Genomic DNA, 22,226 nt, shown 5'->3' with positions numbered 1-22,226 from the left:
GGCAAGCATGCCGAAACCGTCGGCTCACTTGACTTGAGGACCCGGTTTGATCAAAGGCATCAAAAAGAGACGCGGATCAGGACCCAGGATCAGTCAGCGGTGGGCGGCGCGGATGCCTGGCTGCCACGAAATCTCAATGAGGCATCGTTAATTTCTTCGCAAGTTGCACCGCCATGCCAGTGTTTGTTCATTTCGTACCGGGCCTGCCTCGAGGAGGGGTTCCCTTAGCAGCTGGGACAATGACATTAAGTCCGGCTCTTTGGGTCGCATGCATAGCATGCTGCGTCGCCCGCTCTGTCCTGTATCCCATCAAAGGACAAAGAGATCCCCCGTGTAGCCTTAACAGACCGTTGGGGCAAGTGCTGTTAGCAAGCACCTTTGAAGGTCGGAAGGTCACATGAGGGGGTAAGGTGGCCAGCACCACGCCTGGCCGTCTCTGCGTCCCCAGCGGCGATGTTCACACACCGCACCAGGTACTCATTTGAGGCGGAGTCGACCTAGGGAAGGCCCAGAACCGGTTCAGATAATTGATACCGAAGTTGGTCGTGAGCGGGGAATCGAACTCGGGTCGCAGCGAGCCGCCTGCTATGCTACCGCTCCCCACAACATCCCACCAGCACCACGACTACCACAGCAGTACGCCGTGCAACTCAAATCGTCTCCGAGCACAATCGACGCACGGCAAGCGCAGCAGGCCAAAGTCGTCACGCAAACTCCCTTTGGGGGACTGGTCGCATCACTTCCACGACCTTTATCCGCAGGCACGCTGCCCGGTGGATGTGACCTCACTGGGGCAGCACTCAGCTTCTGCCCTGAAGGTGCTTTGGCTCAGTTTCAGAATCAGAATCTGTATTTATACTGGAGAAATCCGATGAGCTATGAAGCTCTTTTTCACAGCTGTCAGGTAGGGGCACGGGGTCGGAAAGTTACAAACAATATAAAATCACGATAGGAGTGCAAGTTATAGGAGAAAAAAATACAAACAAACAAAACTCAACTACTTTCATTTTACGATGTTAATAAAAACCGGCTAAGCAATTAGCTTCTTTTTGAGAAGCGACGTGGACGTATTACGTGCACGTCATCAGAACAAAAGCATAAGTGAAAGGCCATGCAGGAAGACATGTGGCACAGTTTGGCGCCAGCTATCACAGTGTGCGGTCTTGTCGCTACAGTTCTCTGCGGTGAGTACAACGTCTTTGAAATTGATGGCGCTACGCCTCTATAAATACAATTAACGTTGCGAGATTCAGCGGTGAACAGGAACCCAAAGCCTGCAACTTGCAGACGTCTCAGAACGGGAGAGGGTTAATTGTGGCTTCTCAAACAGAGCCGGAGGAGAGAAGATGGCACGCTGCTCACCCCACCTATTTATCAGCTTGTCATGTTGCACGTCTACTGGTGGCTCTCGCATTTTCTCCGACTCTTTTTCAAAGGCCGCAACACAGAATTCTAATGAAATTGAGTCAACCAATTATTTTTTATTTCGGTAATTGCGTGGAGATGCATTAATCGTGATTTGAAAGCGGGGGGGGGGGGGGGGGGGTTGCTGCCCTGGCATAACGACTAGCAGCGGCACCACTGGATTTGCAATCCAGAGGTCGCGGTTCGATCCCAGCTTCCGGTGCGGAAGATAAATCGGTGGTAGCGAGTTTCTCAATCTCCCCCCGCACCCCGTCGACTCCGTTGACCCAGCAGTTTAAATGGATTCACCGCAGGCGAGCCGATCGGGAGGACGCCTGGTGGTGGGGTAAAGGGTGGGTACCTCTTCCAACACACCCTGGTTAACGTGTTGGGAGGAGTAGGCCAATTACCCTCTCATGGAGGCCCCTCCGCCAGCAATTACAGGGCTGCGCATTTGATTTTTCGTAAAAAGTTCTGTACTTAACAAAACAGGAAACTGTTTTAAATGCCATTGCCGTTAAGAATAGATTTTATTTTCTTCTCTCCAGTCTATAAACAGTCACATTTGCAGCATCAACAGGCCTTGTTGTTGAATCGTTGCTAAAAACTAATTACGTAAATACATTCACGCCACGAAAAAAAACTTTTCGTTCTCAAGAATAATTACCTAATTATCGGCTCTGGTTGCCGCGTTTCTGACACGCGACGCTGTCACGGTGGCGTCTTCGTTACAGCTCGGTGGGTGTCCTCCCAAACGATGTTGTCGCTGAACTGGCAAATTATTCCTACGCGACAAGAGCCACCGCGAAGACACCCAGACGACTGCACAGTATTTCCAAATGCGGGTTAGAACATTTTAAATAATTTGGCTCCTCCATTTATTAATGAGATCCACGTTGGCGCATTTATGGTTCGGTGCTCTTTTCAGGGTGGCACGAGGCGTTTGTAGAATGCAAATTCGTTTTTAACATCTTTCACTAAAGGTGGAAAAACTGTGTCGTAGACTAAGTTGTTCTTTTACTTGGATTTTTTGTTTTTTGTGGAGCGCTGCTCATGCACGTTGGCAATTCTGGGCACGGGTTTGGAAACTCCACTTTCCCACGTCGGGGACCAGTGTCTTACGTACGAACACATTCCTGCGGAGGGAGCTGGTAGGAACGTTGGGTTGCTCGGTCAATGGCCAGGGTCAACGGCGGCGTGGTGTATTCCGCAAATATGCCCGACTGTGAGGGCGGGCACAAGCCGGCGTGAGTAGGTTAAACGTTGAGTTTTATAAGGGCACCACGGGGTGACCAGCCCCTCCCCATCCAGCCCCACCCCTCCCCCCACACAGCCCCACCCAGCCCCTCCCCACCCTCCCCACCCAGGCCCTCCCCACCCTCCCCTCCCCACCCAGCCCCACTCTCCCCAACCAGCCCCTCCTCACCCTCCCCTCCCGGCCCCTCCCTCCCCACCCAACCCCTCCCCACCCTCCACCCAGCCCCACCCCTCCCATGCACGACGGACACAATAATCCCCTGTGGGCTGGTGGTAATCAGGAGGTTCCAACCAGTAAAAGGTGCTCACCAACAACACTTGTCCGAACAGACTGTTCAAGCTATACAGGGGATCGTTGTATTTGTATATACACACTAGCAGAAGTACCCGGCGTTGCCCGGGTGAAAAATATATTTCTTAATAACCTTACATATATACACAGATGAAATAAATAAATAAAGTTGAATAACACTAAATCGATCATTAAACCACTTTAAAGGTGACGGATAAAAAAACTGACATGCCTATTCCCATCGCGGGGCACGGGACGTGCCTCCCGGCAAATCCCTCGCAAGCGAGCGTACACAGACGAACAGACAATTTTTGAGTAAGACGTTTCGCTGGTAATTGCATCCAGCATCAGCGAAACGTCGTACTCTGACATGGTAATTGTTGTGGTTTCACGCTTCAACACACCGGTGGGCTAAAGCAGTGAACTATTAGTCTTTTATCAACGTGACACTTTTTACTGATTGGCCGTGTCGGGTGGTGGAGGGTTACAACACATTAATAAATAAGGCGATCTAAACCCAATAACGTTGTTTATGAATAATGGTCGCGAAAGCCTACGTGTTACAAATTGACTCACTTTACTTAATAACCAGGCTACAGTCCACATTATAGACTGCCAGTACACCCACCCAGCTTAATAACCAGGCTACAGTCTACATTATAGACTGCCAGTACGCTCACCCAGCTTAATGACTATTTGTACAGTCAACATTTAAAGAATCGATTCTTGGCGCGTCGGGTTTAAAAGTAATTACACAGTTGTTTTTTCATTGGTATGTAATGTTTGAAAGTTTTCAGAAGATTTTAAATGTATTTTCCCCCCGGGCAACGCTGGGTATATCGAGTTTATACCACAAAGTCGTCGCTTGACACGGGTGGGGTGTCGAGGCCTAGTACCTTGCAGAGCCTCCGGCCTCGCCTAGATTGCCCACCCGGCTGAGGCTGGGTACTGGGGCCGTTACCCCCCCCCCCCCCGCGCTACAATAATACTGTCTAATCGCTATAATTTTATTATCTACCGACCCTATAATAGTAATTGCACACAGTGGGGTGGGGGGTGAGTGAAGAGGACGTGAAACTTTGATGAATTTACCTCAGAGTCGCGTTTTAATGCGTGCGCATATTTTTAACGGGAATTAAAAATGGCGTCCACCCTGCAGCGAATGCGTCGCTACCCATTGCCAGGAGCAACCACAGTGTTTCGCGCCGGTCGTCCAATGAAACTGCATATGGTCCGGCGACACACAGACAGACAGACACACAGAGAGACAGACAGATTTGCGATTTTATATATATATCGATGTATGTACTGCATGTTGGACTTCTTTCGCACCGTACATAGCCAACCGTGCTAATCGAAGATGTGGGGAAAGGACAACAAACTAAACACACACAAAAATGTGTGCGTGATGATGATGATGTAACTGTCATTTTCAGATGTTTACATATCTGCCTATACCTTAGTCCCCGGCGAGTTGGATATACGATGTTTATTCTGCATCCACCCAGCGTTACAGACAAACGCGTGTGTTCATATTACAGCACGAGCATTGGCAGTGCTCTAGAGGCGATGCCTTGCAAGAGCAGACCGTTCGTATAGGGCAGCAGTGGACAATTGGGGTCTCCCTAGCTGCATTCGGTGGCTCTTTATTAAGCCACCGCATGCGGCTCTATCGAAGGGCCATAACGAACCACACACTATCACAGAAGCAAAGAATAATGAATTAAAGTTTTATGATAGATTTTATATATTTCCTTGGCTCTTTGCAGAACTCACGAGTATTTTGTGGCGCTCGTTCTGTCACAGATTCCCCACCCCCGGGCATCATCTTGCTCTTCTTTTCATTCATAGCAAAATAATGTACAAAAACGTGTCTATAAATCAATAGTGGTACAAAGACGATGACGACGACGTGTCTTCTGGTTGTGGGACACGCAGCGTGACATCAGAGCTGTACAGCACAAACATGAAAACCTACGCAGTCGCACGATGGAGAATGATCCGTAGTTGTATTTTGGTTCTGCCACGTGGTAGTCTAATGCCAAGATACTTGTAATTACTGTCGCCAAGCTCCTGACAAGGTTGTGACGTTTACAAAGACATTCATCACAAGTGCCAGTGTATCGATCAAGTTCTGGCCAATCAGGATCCTCCTAAATGGGGGCTTAAGCCTTTTTCACAACTGACCTTTGGCTCAAACTGCTTTGAGCTTCATCAGCTAATGAACTCGGGAACCGAGTGATGATGACACGAGGTATATACAACTAATGTCCCGTGGCCCGACCCAAAAACAAAAAATTCGGAGCATTGCATTGGCTACGACAAAAACAAGATGTACACCATGCCCAAAAAACCGTAAGCACAAATTGACCGAAGCACTGCAGCTTTGTTCTTGTGACGAAGATGTGAAAATTTAAAATTGGGCATGTTCATAGATTAATGGTACGAAAAAAATCTAAAGTAGTCGATTCGTCAAGAAAATGTCTTTAATTTTTTTAGCCCAAGGGGCACACTCACTTTGAACCACCCCTGCAGCTAAACTTTCTACATTTTTTCGCAGAGTAAATTGCCGTGCAATTCAAGCGGTTCCCGCTTCATTGTAAGACCAAGCACTCTCTCTGCCTGGGAGGTCATTACATTTATCATGGCGCCGCCATGTGAGAGAAATAACGGTGATAATAACAAGGAATTAAAACCGGCTTGATGGAAAACAGAAAAAAAATGCTAAAAAAATGAATGCCTTTCATTCTGCACATTCCGTGCACATGTGATCTGTGTATCATCGAAATGTGTCAAGTTAATCTGCCCGGTTATTTGTGACATAAGCACGATAAAATGTCTCGGACAGCATAAGGAGGCCAGGGCGTTAGATACCGTGTACTTTTGTATCATTCCCAGGCAGGCACACTTAGCCGTTTAAGTCTAAAGCTCTTGGGTCGAATTAATCAAGGCCTCCATCCCCACGAGTCTATTGGAGGGCGGGATTGTCTGGCGTGTTCGAGGCAAGGGTTACAGAGATTGTTTGTGCAACTCCCAAACCTGCTGGACTTGCAAGGTTGCCAGGTAAATGGCAGTACACAGAGTGGGGTTCACAATAACCCATCTGTGTGCACCTCTAAGCATCATCCCCTCGTATCTGTGTGGATTGTCTCCGGATAGTCAAGTTTCCTCCCGCACCCAAAACTATCCTTAAAAATGGATTCATACACAATGCCAGAAAAAAGAGCATTGCGACTCAGTGAGGCTTTCCCGGACAAATCATTTCTATTATTGTAAAAAAAAAACTTAGAAAAAGTGCTCAATGGTAAAATAACGATTAATGTAAATTATCTCCAATGGAAAAGCTAAAAAAGATAAATAAAATAATATTACAATGAGTAGAGAGATATTCCGAGTAGGCAAATCAGTTTTAAGGCTATAATCAATATTTTAAGCCCATTGTCAATCTACTGCTTGATGAAGGCCTTCCCAATGCAATGCCCGTCATGACCCAGTATGGGGATTGTTTGACCATACTTCACCACGTATATAACTGTGGGATGCTGAAGTGAGGGGGTGGGGAGGAGGGAGGCAGTGAGATGCCCATGCCCAGTGATTGACAACCATTTTTTTCGAATTGGTTAAAAAAATCCTAGATTTGAAGCTTTCGTGACTGCAAGGATTCATAGTCTTAGGTTTTTCGGTAAAGTCACGTGGGTAAAAAATGGAATTAAAATTTTGACGTTTCGGAGGCAACACAAGTCTCCGTCATCAGGTGGGACCGTCACAGCCAGATTTGCTGCATCGAGTGATGAGATGACGGAGACTTGTGTTGCCTCCGAAACGTCGTGATTTGTATTATTTAAATTTTATAAATTTTAATTCCATTTTTTACCTACGTGACTTTACCGAAAAAACTAAGAGTATGGTTAAAAAATCTCAATTTCAAGAGCCGCAATGCGCGTGAACACGATACGACGGCCATTACTAAAAAGCGTCACGGGGGGTCGTTGTCGTTGATGTGGCTCCGGAGCCACATCTTGCCGACCCCCCCCCCCCCCACTTTTCCCCAAGACAGATTCGTGATATGCCACTCGCCAGCGACGTTAGCCTTGGCTGAGACTCGAACTTGGATCGGCCGTTGTGAACCACAAAGAGAGCGCCACCACTCCCACACCCTTGCCGACTGAAACCTATCCTTGAACATTCCCTCGTAGGCGATGGGGAGCAGCGTACGAAACGGCCGTGTCCGCCGGCACGCGGCACTTTCGACTTTCGAGGCTCTAACGTCCCGGTGGGGGGGCGGGGGGCGGGGGGGGGCGAGCGAGCGAGCGCAAGGCAGCCTTCAAACGAGGAGCGTTAAAGTTGATTCGCGGTGGTGGCGGCGGCAGCGCCATTGGCTCGTGCGCCGGCTCGCCAGCGAGCGAGCAAAATAAAATCCATGGCCGTGTGGTGCAAAATAAGCACCTGCACGCGCGGCGGTGGGCCGGTGGCCTCTTTGTCGACACGCGGACACCACGCTGGGCCGGACAGATGCACGCACAGGTGGGGGGGGAGGGGAAGGGTCGTGGCGGGGGGAACTCGGTGCTACCGCTGCCGATACCCCTCTGCTTACGCACGACACCGAATTCAAAGTGGCCCGCTTGCGTGGGGCTGTTTCGTTTTCGTAGGCTGGATTGTGCCGCTGGCCTGCGGCACCTCCAGCGCTCCGCGGAGGCGGGTGCTGACATTTTGCGCAAACATCGCTGCCCGCGCGACGCGCGCTGCGGAACAGAAGCAGAGATGTTTCAGACCTACCTGTATCGAGTATACACACATACCGTACTGTATATGTCACAAAGCGTTTCAGTACCGTACGGTCACGTACGGATCCCGTCCTTTGTTACAAGTTTGCTTGTTGAATTGTTTCCATCATCGGCCATCATCCATCCCCACTGCTGAATGAACCGGCCGCCCGCCCGCCGAGCCATCGCCACATCTCACGACTCCATCCCCTCTCGAGCTCCCACGCACGAGCTCATCTCACCGTTCCGTCAGCGCAGTGGATTCCCTCCCGGGCGAGAGATCGCTCCGTTGGATGCCACTCTAGCGTCGGTCTTCGCCACCCGGCCATCATCGCCGTCTCGAGCGACGCGTCCTGGTCAATCTCACTCGCGCTTCTTCAAAAAAGTCGGTGACGTGTCTAGCTTGAGTATGTTTTGAATTGTTTTGCAATGAGTAATCCCTTTTTTTGCCGAATGGTGTAATTGTTTTGTTTTGTTACCCAGACAAGAGACTTTAAATCAACCCATCATAATGTACGACGAGTCTGGGGGGAGGGGGGGGGGTAGAGATTAAGTGGCAGGACAGCAAGCGGGTTGCTGGACATTTTTGAGTGTTATCAACTCCTGAGGTGTAGGTGTTATTCCGCGTACTCACCAGTTAACTCGCCTGTGCAAAACACAAATTAAAAAAAAATATACATTGCCCATGCATCCAAAAGGAAGGAACTTGCTACAACAAAAGAGTCCTGAGACTTGCTGGGCATTTCTAGGATTTTTTTGTTGTTGCCGTGCAACTCCCCAGTGCCACGGTGGTCAGATGTTAACTCCCTCGCCTGGTAAGCAGGAGGTGGGGGGGGGGTCGATCCCAATCCTGATGCCTGCTTGCATGCTCTTCCCGTGGTCGCGTGGATTGTTCTCCAGGTCCTCCTGTTTTTCCCCTCCACATTTGTAAACAACATGGCTTTAGAGTATTTGGCTGCTGTACATTTCCAGATCATGAGCCACTTTGTTGAGCAATCATTTGTGGCCAAGTCGGCTTTACCTGGTAAAATTTAAATAGTTTCATAGTTTTAAAATCCTCCTCCCGCATTCTCTTCCACTCCCACCTTTCCCCAGTTGCTCTGCTGCAGTCGTGACCTCTGAACTCTGTGATGTCACCGTCTCGCTGCTGCCATCCCTTCCGCTCCTGTCTCACCTCTGCTTCGTCTACTTTCTCACGTGTCTCAATTTCTTGGCTGAAGAGACACTATTAATTTAATCACCGAAAAAAGAAAACTATTACGTGACATTTCCAGTGTGTATTTATTTACTTACTAATGTGTTGAACATGGGTGTGTGTCTGCAATTGAATTGAAGTGGAGAATAATTACTTCAAAAGACTACGCACGTAATTTGTCTCTGGTCACAGAACAGATCTGGTTACGTAAATTACGTGGATTCATATTATTAACGAACACCAACCTCAACCCATTACCCTGGCTGACGCTGCAGCAATACACCAGCGGTTGCTTGAAAATGCACACAATTGAAAAACAAAGTTAATTGATAAGAATAAAAATATATATTTATGCCGGCGAATATTCAAACTCACCTTCACGCAAAGGTGAGTTTAAAAAATATGGGTCCCGCAAACCTCAAAAGGCGTTGCACAACATTAAAAGATGAGAGTGGGCGCGTATTCCTCAAACACATTCGGGGCTGGAAACAAAAGGCACCTTGAAACCCCAACCGCGAAATCACTCCCATCAGAAGCCACAAAACAGCCTCAAGCACCAATACCCGCCATTCACCACTAAAACTAAACAAAAAAATGCAACTTTTTTTTTTACCAGGTAAGGCCCACGGAGCTGAAAAGCTTATTTTCATGAGCGACCTGGCCTTAAAATACGAAGTGGCTTATCGTCGTGTGGAAATTTATAGTAGCAGCCAAATACTCTGCGCGCATGTTTCTAAATGTGGAGGAAAAACCGGAGGACCCAGAGAAAAATCCACGCGGCCATGGGGAAAGAGACACGTGACGGTGACGTCACCACTTTGAGGCGAGGTGAAGTGTCGAAGGCTCACTGACAGGAGGTCACGGGACAGGCCCAGGTGCCTTGGGTTGGTTGGCTGACTGAGATGACTGGCAGATGCACCAGCTGTACACCTTGTATTGTGTGAAATTTCTGAATTTTAACCGCCCGGTGTTCCGTCCGCACACAAGCGGCTTACCATCCTGCGCTCCCAATTCCTCGCTGGCATCACCACCAAGTCCGACATGGTTCTCGTGACGAGAGCTGCCGCGATATTCTCTTTCATGATACGATACCAACTTTTCGCCACGTTGACGACTGTCAAGGCATCAGTTTCACCTAACTTGTAGGGGTTTTATTGCGGAGAGTTTTAGTGCAACGTTTTCGTGTTTTTGGAATGCTTCCAGTACAATGAAAAAGAGATAATGAAAAAGTTCAACTGCATAGCGCACTCCTGCCGTACATCTTCTAACCATTAAGAGCGATAACGCCTCTAACGCACGTGCCGTCAGTTACACTAAAATCACGATTTTACAATTACCCTGACTACAATTACATCATACAATTGCCATTCCGCCAATTACTCTGCAAAGCGATTCGCAAAACATCCGTTCACGTCGCTATTTACGCACAGCTTTAATTACCGAGTTTGTTATTTCCTAAATAACTTTGTCGCGATATGACGATAGTTTTGCGAAACGGACGATACGATCCTGGAGAGGTAATACATCGCCACATCGCAGAAACCCAAGTTCCGTCACCTGTGTTCTGAAAGCTCTCATTTGTTTGCCCCGAAAATGTTTTAAGGGTAAGACGTTGCTTTTGGCAGCACCCATCGCTAATTGAATAATGAACGATGCTCGCTTTAACGTCTATCCCAAGCGGTACAAATTGACTTGTGTTTGACCTCGAGCGGAGGATATGTGTGTGCGTGTAGCAGTTAACACACGCGCTACATCAGGAACCCGGCGGCGAAAGTTCGATTCCCGCTCACAGCCAATACCAGTGACGATTATCCGAACTGGTCCTGGGCCTCGCCTAGGTTGACTCAGCTTCAAATGAGCACCTGGTGCGGTGTATAAACATCATCACTGGGGAGACAAAGGCGGTCGGGCGTGGCGCTGGCCACCCAGCCTCTCGTGTTCCGAACAGCACTTGCCCCAACGGTCTGTTGAGGCTACACGGGGGATCTTTGTCTTTGTGACTTTTATGGGCACTTGAGCGAGTTTATTCACATGAACCTGGTGCCAAGCAAACCAAAATCCCTTGCAGTGTCCGACTAGTCATCTGCTCCGAGCCAGAAGCTAGAGTCACTATTGTTTACCAGTGTCTTCAGTTACAAACTAGCACGGGCTATTGTCCATGTCCATAGAGCTTCTCCAACTCAGAACAATCAGCACTGCCAAGCAAAGCACAGATTTGCCCGAAGTTGCAACACCGGTTTCATGTCTGGGGTGGAGGACCCAGTTCCGTCCTAACCACGCCGATAGAATCGACCGTACAGGAGACGGGGTTGATTCGGATCCAGCCCTCTCCCGCTTCAGGCCAGGCACTCGCTAATCGGTGGTCAGTCGCCCATTTATCACTCTTGTATCGCTGCTACTGCGACCCACGGTTACTGTTCCGGTGACATTCACTCGTCGATTGCTTCGCCAGTGTTGAGGACTCGGTCTACCAAACACCGACCGTTTTGTCTCATCCCGCACACCGCGTTCAACTACCACAACCACCACCAGCACAACCACCACCACAACCACCACCACAACCACCACCACCACAACCACCACCACAACCACCACCGCCGCACTGCAAGTCACAATGATTCTATTTCTGCATCTGCCCTCACTCTGCTCCACTCCAGAATTCACTCCCATTGTCTCGTTTCCCAAGTTCTTTTAATACCCTCGATAAATTTGGATAGAGACAAAAACACATTCTTGTTACCTCTTAACTATTACCACTTGTAATAAACAACTATTATAATCATCTTCTTGGTTCTTTCGGTAAAGTCACGTATAAGGGAAGTAATAAAATAATAAAAATAAAACATAATAAAATAATTCTCACGACGTTTCGGCCACAACACAACTATTAGAATGTGATGGTAACCAAGATATGAACCGCGTAACATCTGCACCGTCGCATGATGCCCATTGAATAGCGCCTAACAGCTGAATGGGCCCTTCTGCTGAAATAAATAAAATCTATATCTGTAATAGTGCTGTTTGTTGCTGGTCACTGAGCATTGTGGACAAGTGGGCCTGCAGCCTGTGCTGCGATTTTAAAACAAACGTCCTGTGAGCTGGCAGGGTTACAAACCCCCACAGGTTTGTAGATCTTCTTGGTTTTTTCGGTAAAGTCACGTAGAAGGAAAATAATAAACTAATAATTTTTACATAATAAAATAATTCTCACGACGTTTCGGCCACAACACAAGCAGCCGTCTTCAGGTGGAGAACAGGTCTGTCGAGAAGGCAGAGTCTGACAGACCTGTTCTCCACCTGAAGACGGTTGCTTGCGTTGTGGCCGAAACGTCGTGAGAATTATTTTATGATGTTTTATTTTTATTATTTTATTATTTTCCTTCTACGTGACTTTACCGAAAGAACCAAGAAGATGAATCCCTGCAGTCATATTCGGTAGAATGGGGCGACTGCCCCGGGCCCCGCACTTTGGGGGGCCCCGCGCTTCTAGGTCACGGCGTCAGATGTAATACTTCCGCTTTAGTCTGAAGGCATCAAGGGGGGGGGGGGCTCACACGGTGTGGTTTACCCCGGGCCCCACACCCCCTCCCTATGGATGGGCCCTGAGTGTATTTTTTTTTTAAACCCTTGCCCAATTAAACTTAAATCACCCAGAATACACCTGATCCTGCCAGATCTCGGTAGATAAGCTGATTTGCGCCTGGATAGTGCTTGGATGGGTGGCCACCATGCATAGAACAGGGGGTACCAGCTGTCACGGGGGGCTGTGTCATGAGCAGCCGAGGGCACTGTAGTGAAACACACATTGTGGTGCTGTTCTCACCCACACGTCTGTGATCCGCATTTTCACCAGCCGACACGAAGTCAGCCGACCCCGCAATCCGTGACATGCGGGGGGGGGGGGGAAGGCATTCTCTCATCTAGCAGTGGATTGATAAAGTTATGTACACGTATCGTGGGTGGTGTGCTGCATCGGGCTCGCGTTTTAGTTCAAATAAAACCACACAAATAAAATAAGAGTTCTGAACACGTACAAACGTAAATTGAAGCAAAGGAAATTTTGTTAGATCTCTTGCCAAGCAAATTAGAATCCGAGTACGGGTGCTTAAACCCGCCTGCTTTGTCGCTTGCTTTAAATGCATAACTCCCCCTCGTCTGTGTTGATGTGGAGGACCAATATTGCTGATCCTATTATATATGTCTGCAGGGTCAATATTCCTACTATCTGCGGACAGTAGTAGGGAAGCGGATAATAGGGTTTTGTGCGGATGCTGCAGCTGCAGCGGATAATAGGACTCTCAGGTAATAGGGTCACGGGACAAGAGGAGTTATCATGCAACGCACGCACACAACAAGGCGTTACCTGCACACATACCGAGTTGGCGAATAGAATTCAGAACAAGTATAACCCGTAAAAACAAAGTTTTTCACTATAAATCCTTTATATGCGTGGCGGCTAGAGTCCTCTCGTCCTCTGGCTTGAGATGGCTGCCACCTATGGGTCAGATGATTGTCTGGCAGCATTAAACAATTGGTAATTAAATCTTTTCTTTTCCCCTAAACAGTATAAAATTTTGGAAACATTTTTTTCACAAAAATGCATTGTCACGCACAACGAGTGTGTGTGTAAAATGTCAGCTCGATTGGATCACGGGAAGTGGGTTAAAAAACGACCGAAAGATTTGCACGGTCCTAAGCAAGCAAGCAAACTTAATATAAAGGATTTATAAAGGTGTGTCCCTGGTTTGTGTCTGAAATATGATCAAGAATTCTGGGTAACTGTAAAGAAAATAAAGCTTTTCCTCACCGCCCGATCACGACGTGCTTGTAAACAACAAATACGCAAGCTCAAATCTCCCAGGTGACCGACCACACGTTACCGAGGCACAGAGCTTCAGCTCTCACTCGATGTTTTCTGGAATTGTGCTGGCAGGCTTTGGAGCAGTGCCTTATCGGTGTAAGGCACTACCACGAGAGTAAAAGGCACGCCCATCTATAATAATCATCACATGTTATTGTGGCCTACAGTTAAATACCGTCATTCGGGATAGCTGGCAACTCGAGCAACCATTCACGCACATCTTTTGCACACCGTAGCGCGCACACACACACACACAGCTGCACACACGCAAAGACAAAGATTCCCCGTGTAGCCTTCACAGACTGTTGGGGCAAGTGCTGTTAGCGAGCACCTATGAAGGCCGGCACGGCACACGAGGGGCTGGGTGGCCAGCACCCCGCCCGACCACCTTTGTCTCCCCATTGGCGATGTTTTTTTACACGCCGCACCAGGTACTCATTTGAGGCTGAGCCGACCTAGGGGAGGCCCAGGACCAGTTGTTCAGATAACCGTCACTGGTGTTGGTGGCCGTGAGCAGGATAAGAACTCGGGTCACCGGGTTCGTAGCACAGCGTGCACACTGCTGCACCACCGCTCCCATACACACACACAACAACACCACACACACCACACACAACACCACACACACCACACACAACACCACACACACACAACACCACACACACACCACACAACACCACACACAGCACACACATACACAACTCCACACACACACACAGCACCACACCATACACACCACACACACAACACCACACACACCACACACACAACTCCACACACACACCACACACACAGCGGTATCAAAATAAGGCAAGATGAATGTGGCATACCAAAATAATGCAGGAACAGCATTCCGGACTGTGCCAGATCAACATAAGCACTCACTGCTTAGACAGCGAGACTGACTAAAGATCTAGAAGTTAATTGGCTGACAACCCATTGAGATAAGGATATCTCTTATACATGCAAGAGCTGCTATCTCGTGTGCTTAGACGATCGTAGTTGAGCGAATGGTTGATGGCAATTCTGATAACGTTCTAAAAGAGCCACAAAGCTGAAATTTGGCACAAAATAATTCAGGAGATGGAGAATTGTAACTATTAATAAAATTGACAGGCTTGGAAGCAAGTCGTTACAAGTTAAATATCCAGTTAAATATACGTTATATAAACATTTACAGATTTAACATATTTAAACGATTAAAACTAAAATGTTCAAATTTGGCCCCCCAACAATTCCCGTCTGCACGTTTTACTTGTGTGTGTGGGAGTAATGTTGTATGCCAAACACTTAATGCGGTTCCCCATCATCAGCAAACCTAGGAATTTAACACGGAGATAGATGGAATGAGACAAAAAAAGCCAACTGAAAGGACCAGAAAGATATCCGAGTAGATTGGCACAAGACAGAGGAAAGTGGAATCAAATGACAGCATGTGCAGTGGACACCCCGATGGGCTTTCTGCCCATGGATCGTGATGATGATGAAAGGCACAGACTCTCACTCACTGCCAGTTACGAGTATGTTGTATTTAATCAATCGTAATTTTTTTTTTTAAATAACTTCCACGACTGGAAAAATGGGCCCTCTCCCACGCCATCCATGCCCTTTATGGTGGACGTTTTGAACATACTTCGCCTGCACGAGTCAGTGTGGATTTAGTTTAGATCTTAAGCTTTCGTGACTGCAATGTTCCATACACTTTGGTTCTTTCGGTAAAGTCACGTAGGTATAAAAAAAAATCTTTTTTTTTTATTTTAAAACTTTTTTTTACCTATGTGACTTTACCGAAAAAACCAAAGAGTAAAGAGTCAGTGTGGATTGGTGAAGGAAGGGGGGGTGGGGGAGCTGGGCTGTGTGGGTGGGTGCAGAACCAGGTCTGACACTGTACCACTTGCTCATCACAGCAGCCATTGCCGGAAATCCAACTCAGGTGGGCCACGTGGGGAGCTGTGTGCGACTGTAACTTCTGCAAGCACCGCTGCGAACACGTTGTAAGCGCATGCTGCGAGGTATATCTGGTGTGTATTCGCACGCTGTGCTGCATGTACATCTAGCATGTGAGCATGTGCATATATCTTGCACGTGAAATCCAACTGTCCAAACACGAGGACTTGATGAAGTTCACCTCCATTGATGATCCTCAACCAACGGAAGTCATTCCACATTTCAATCACTGTGTGTAACCAGTTTCAGTACTTGTTGGCACATGATGATACCTCAATCCCAATCTTTTCTCCACCTAGGTCACCTCAGCCTAAACATAATTCCTGGTGTAGTGTATGTCAACGCCAACATTGGGTTGGCTCAACCCATCGTGTCCTCCTACTGGGTAAAGTAAACATCAGTTGGTGGGGAAATCAACATTTCCCGTCCACCATGAGAATGTGGAATTTCCACCACTTGCTCAGGACAGCGGCCAAGAGAGATGAAGACATCAGAACGCTGGTTTGGGGACGACTCGCTTTTACAACTGTTTCTAATCCCATCACTAAATCGATCCGTGACGTTTACTTAAAATCAGATGACAGAGATCGGAGGCAGTAAAAAAAAATCCCTGCACCAATGGAGCATTGGGGTAAAATAGTTTGAATTAAAATATTTGAAAATGTAAGGTTTGGTGGAGGGACAACCCATTTCAATAGTAACACGGCGAATAATTCAAAACTCCTTACAACAGTATCATGAAAAACAACCTAACAGCCAAAATCAATCGATGATAACCACTTATCCATAATGATATCACACATTTCAGCAATGAGTGATTTGAAAATATAGCATTATTTATTTGAAGTCATACGTGTGTGTGTACGTCCTTGGGTGGTCCACATGGCCCAGTGGTAGCGCATTCACTGCTCGTTTCACAGGTTCACGGTTCGATTTCAGCGGCCACCCCGATTAATACTGCTGGTACATCATACTACAGTACCCTTAAAAGTGATCTATGCCTCGAGTTTCCAAGCTGGCTGCTGGCTGGGCCCCTTCTCCACGCCAACAACAACTCGGATGTTAGTGTCCGCGCGCCGTAGCCACCGAAACTAGCTTGGTGACTGGCTGCACGAATTTTCCGTGAAACAATTAGACATTAAATGCGATTGGAACGGCGGAAGAAATTCAGAAGACATCGATAGCTACACCGAAGAGGCGTGAGTAACGGATACAGAAGGTCAGTTAATTTAAAATCGTTATAACGTTTCGATCTGTGCTATTTAACAAAAAAAACTCACAATGTAAGTGTGTTGAATATCTTTCGCACCGTACGTAGCCAACCGTGCCCATCATCTCGCCACTTACGTAATAAGTAGATTACCTTTAAGTGCTCTGAATACAGGATTGTGGGAAGAGGAGGGCCATGAAAATGACAGCTCTATTAATTTCCCGTTGCAGAGCGGCCGGCCCTCCCTGGTTTCTCTTACTGGTTGGCCGTAACAAAAATTACTTTATAAAAATGACTCCTCGCGATCTGCTTAGAAGTGGACGTTCAAGGTCCCGTGCCGTCATTCACAATAGCGAGCCATTGTGTGTGTGTAGGCGTCATGGTCCACATTTTGCTACATTTTTTTTACGACCCGCACATTAACTCGGTCGGGATGTGATATACATCAATCATCATCGCCAATTACTGTGAAACGTTTTGCAGGATTCCTCCTAAATAAGAGTAATGAGACTCAGGAGATGTTTTTCGTGGGTTAGAGCAAGCGTCACAATAATAATAATAATATCATATCCGCACCGACCACGTTTGACATGTACATAGGCAAAGGCAGATTGGATCATGAACTTTTCCCTCGCATCAGGCAGCTGACACGCGCTCTCGTCGTGAAGAAGAGACAGGTCCCATCTTATTCGGCTTACACACAGGAAGACGCACGTCCATTGCGTGTGAAGACAGTTCAAAAAACACTCCAGATTCAAGTTGTAAGCGTGACTTTGAGACAAACGCAATTGGCTTACGTCGAGATCCTTTTAAACAGCACCAAGGCTACACGCCGTCATATCACAACGTTCAGCAATTGCATTCAAATACGATCTTCCTAATTACGTGACATCTTCTTCTTGGTTCTTTCGGTAAAGTCACGTAGAATGGAAATAATAAAATAATAAAAATAAAACAATAATAAAACATTTATTATGTTTCCTTTTTATTATTTTATTATTTCCATTCTACGTGACTTTACCGAAAGAACCAAGAAGATGAATCCCTGCAGTCACGAAAGCTTTAAATCGAAATACGTGACATCTGTATTCTTTCTCAGTCGGGGAAAAATATACGTACACTTTTATTTTAACTTATAAACCAAAACCATGGCATGTTCTATTAAAACGATCCGAGCCGTTCCACGATCAATTCCTCTGTATGTAGCACAAGGAGTCGGGCAAAAACCTGCGGCTTCGTGGCGTGATGTATTAAAGACCCATCGTGTTGTATTCACATACATTGCTGCTGCTGCTGCGGCTCTTGTAATGTTGAGTTGTTTTTTTGTTATTGTTACGGAATTCGAAAAAAAATATTTCTTGTTATTTTGGTTTTCGACCCGTACCGTGGAATAATGCACTTCGAATAGGGATATAACCCATTTTAACCCGAAATTAAGACGCACACCACCCCCAAGACTCAAACAAATCTTGCCGGACGCAAATGAACCCGTGCAGTCCTACCCGGCTTACGTTGAGACGCAGGACAACTTCTCATTTAACAATTTCGTCGGGGAATTGGGGTGGTGAGCGTCTTATAATCCGGAAAGAACGATACGGCCTTGAAACAATAATTTCGGTTCTCTCGATCATATATTGCGTTGCGTCGTAGTGCGAACAGAGAAAAAGTTAAGTTTTTTTTGTAATCAATTAAATTGTACATTGTCGTGTTTTTTTTTAAATCGTCTTACCTTAAACTACCGAGAAAATAAATAACCTTTGTCAGCAATACTGTACTGCTAATGCCCTAGGCCAACTTACCCAAAAATGTGGCTATTAACCACACGGGGTTTCTTTTGTTGCGTGATAAATAAGAAAAACTCAACGCACGTGTCAATATCACTGCCACACCCCCCCGCCCCCCCAAAATGAGAAACAATGGATGTGACGTTTCGAGCAATGGCCCGTTTTAATAGCACACACACACATTTGCCATTATTGTATAAATGTTTTTCCTTTCAGGGCAAGTGATGTTATGGACACATTGAGAGTCGGTATTAACTGCGCCACGGGTCAACTTCCATTGACGCACGCGCAAGGAGAAAAAGTTGTCAGCGACTTCGCTGCGTTGCCGATAGACAACTTACAAGACAAGGGGGACACACACAATGCTTTCATCAAAGTTGTCAATCGCAAATGCTGTTAACGTTTAAAAGGGGGATTGATAATCATCGAACGTAAGCAGGACGCATGGCACCGACAGTATTTGAATCAAATAAAGACGATTTCTTGGGAAGCCGCATGTTTTTTTTCTTCCCAGTAGTAATTACACATGTATAAGGGTCTTTAACGTTTGTGTAAAGGTGTGCTTCGAATCCATGTTGTTGTTGTTGTTCAGTAAATACGCTAATTGTCACAGCCTATGTGTACAAGTCACGATGCTATAGCGTCATCTCAATCATCCCTGCGTTTGGAACGCACGCTGCACTCACTCACACAACAAACTTTCCCCGTGTCGCCTTAACAACATGCTCTTGGGAGCAAGTGTTGTTAGCGAGCACCTATTAAGGGTCAGCACGGTACACAATAAAGGTGTGGGTGGCCAGCACCGCGCCCGACCGCATTTGTCTCCCCAGAGGGGATGTTTCCACCCCACACCAGGTACTCGTATGAGGCCGAGTCGACCTAGGGGAGGCTCACGACAGGGTTCAGCTAATCGCCACTGATGATGGCCGTGAGCGGGGATCGAACTCGGGTGGCCGAGTTCGGAGCGCGGCGCGCTAACCCATGCACCACCGCTCCCCACACAGACGAGACTAACACACACACAGACACACAGACACACACACCACCACACACACACAGACTACCACACACACACAGACACACACACACACTACCACACACACACAGACGACCACACACACAAAGACTACCACACACACACACAGGCACACACACACTACCACACACACACACAAAGACTACCACACACACACACAGGCACACACACTACCACACACACGCACAGACTACCACACACACGCAGACTTCACCCAATGCACAACTGTTGCTCTTCCGTCCCAACCTCCCCCCCGCACCTCCACACAGAGCGCCGTACCTCTCCTACTTACACACACACAGACTAACACAGACTAACACACACAGACTAACACACACACACAGACTAACACACACACAGACAGACTAACACACAAAGATAAAGATCCCCCATATAGCCTTAACAGACTGTAGGGGCAATTGCTGTTAGCGAGCACCTAACACACACACAGACTAACACACACAGACTAACACACACACACAGACTAACACACACACACACAGACTAACACACACACACAGACAGACACACACACACAGACAGACACACACAGACTAACACACACACACAGACAGACACACACAGACTAACACACACACACACAGACTAACACACACAGACAGACTAACACACACACACAGACTAACACACACAGACAGACTAACACACACACACAGACTAACACGCACACACAGACTAACACACACACAGACTAACACACACACACAGACTAACACACAGACTAACACACACACAGACTAACACACACAGACTAACACACACACACAGACTAACACACACACACAGACTAACACACACACAGACTAACACACACACAGAGCGCCGTGCCTCTCCTACTTACACACACGACGACAGTGGCACAATTCCATCCCTACCCGTGTACATCATTCAACATTTCATTCATGTGTCCACGACCACGCACACGACAACAACAACAACAACTACAGTAGACACACACACACACTGCATATGTAACAAAACAAAAAAACCCAAACACAAATCACACACAGACACGCTTGGACAGTTTAAACGCAACTCGTTGCGTAAATGCAATCTGCTATACACTAAAATCTTGACCCGTAACAGCAGCAATACAATACAGCGGCCACGCGAATTATGAGAAATAGCCTAAGCCATGAATGAATAAAACGTGGGTGGATGTTTGTGAACAGAACGCCAGTTAAAAGCCATCACCACCAACATAACCCAAGCCAGGCATCATCATCAGCAGCAGCAAGCACAGCTGACTGACTGCTCCTCCTGGCTCAGCATTGGCGGTGATGCGATCTCTCACAGCCAGCTTACCAGATGTGATGCCAATCTCGGTTGGGATGGGAGCTCTCGAGAGAAGTGACCGCCACGACAAGCACTGGCAGCAGCAGCAGCAGTAGCGACGATGATGATCCTCCTCCTCCCACCACCACCACCTCCTCCTTCTCTCCCCTCCAATTTGTTTCAGCGCTGCGTTTTCTGACCACCATCAGCATCACATCCCATTGCCATTGCACCTCCTCCCTCCCCTCCTCCTCCCTCCCTCCCCCTCTCCCACTCCCCTTACGCGAGCTTCGCCCTCATTAATATTAAGCGCGGAGTCGCCTCGTACGCAAATAGCCTCGTGAATATGAATGAGGAGGCAGCGCGCGAGAGGCGCCGCGGGTTGCAGCGGCGGTGGCGGAGGCAGTGGAGGAGGAGGAGGCATCGTGCACGCGCGCAAGCTGGGGATGATGTTGATGCGACCCGTGCGCTGTGCGCTGTGTGTCTGTGTGTGTGCGCTGTGTGTCTGTGTGCGTGTGCGCTGTGTGTCTGTGTGTGTGCGCTGTGTGTCTGTGTGTGTGCGCTGTGTGTCTGTGTGCGTGCGCTGTGTGTGTGTCTGTGTGCGTGTGCGCTGTGTGTCTGTGTGTGTGCGCTGTGTGTCTGTGTGCGTGCGCTGTGTGTGTGTCTGTGTGCGTGTGCGCTGTGTGTCTGTGTGCGTGCGCTGTGTGTGTGTCTGTGTGTGTGTCTGTGTGCGTGTGCGCTGTGTGTCTGTGTGTGTGCGCTGTGTGTGTGTCTGTGTGCGTGTGCGCTGTGTGTCTGTGTGTGTGCGCTGTGTGTGTGTCTGTGTGTGTGTGCGCTGTGTGTCTGTGTGTGTGCGCTGTGTGTCTGTGTGTGTGCGCTGTGTGTGTGTCTGTGTGCGTGTGCGCTGTGTCTGTATGTCCGCTGTGTGTGTGTGTCTGTGTGTATCCTCTGTGTGTGTGCGCTGTGTGTGTGTCTAGGTGCGCTGTGTATAAGTGCGGTGTGTGTGTGTGTGCGCTGTGTGTGCGCTGTGTGTGTGTGCGCTGTGTGTCTGTGTGTGCGCTGTGTGTGCGCTATGTGTGTGCTATGTGTGTGTGCGCTGTGTGTCTGTGTGTGTCTGTGTGTGCGCTGTGTGTGCGCTATGTGTGTGCTATGTGTGTGTGCGCTGTGTGTCTGTGTGTGTC

At 47.7% G+C, this 22,226-nt stretch overlaps 1 protein-coding gene across 1 annotated transcript in view; it reads right to left on the bottom strand.

Annotated features, from left to right (window-relative positions):
- Window positions 1-21,265, bottom strand: part of LOC144942988 (homeobox protein PKNOX2-like) — a 168,763-nt gene extending 147,498 nt beyond the window's left edge. Inside the window, 1 exon segment of the mRNA XM_078870091.1 lies at window positions 21,076-21,265. The gene's annotated coding sequence lies outside the window, so the exon portion shown is untranslated.
- Window positions 21,266-22,226: the final 961 nt, after the last annotated feature.

Source organism: Lampetra fluviatilis, chromosome 29 (assembly GCF_964198595.1).
Source record: "Lampetra fluviatilis chromosome 29, kcLamFluv1.1, whole genome shotgun sequence".
Lineage (NCBI taxonomy): Eukaryota > Metazoa > Chordata > Hyperoartia > Petromyzontiformes > Petromyzontidae > Lampetra > Lampetra fluviatilis.
Note: the sequence above shows the minus strand (reverse complement) of the source record. Positions and strands in the feature narration are given on the sequence as shown.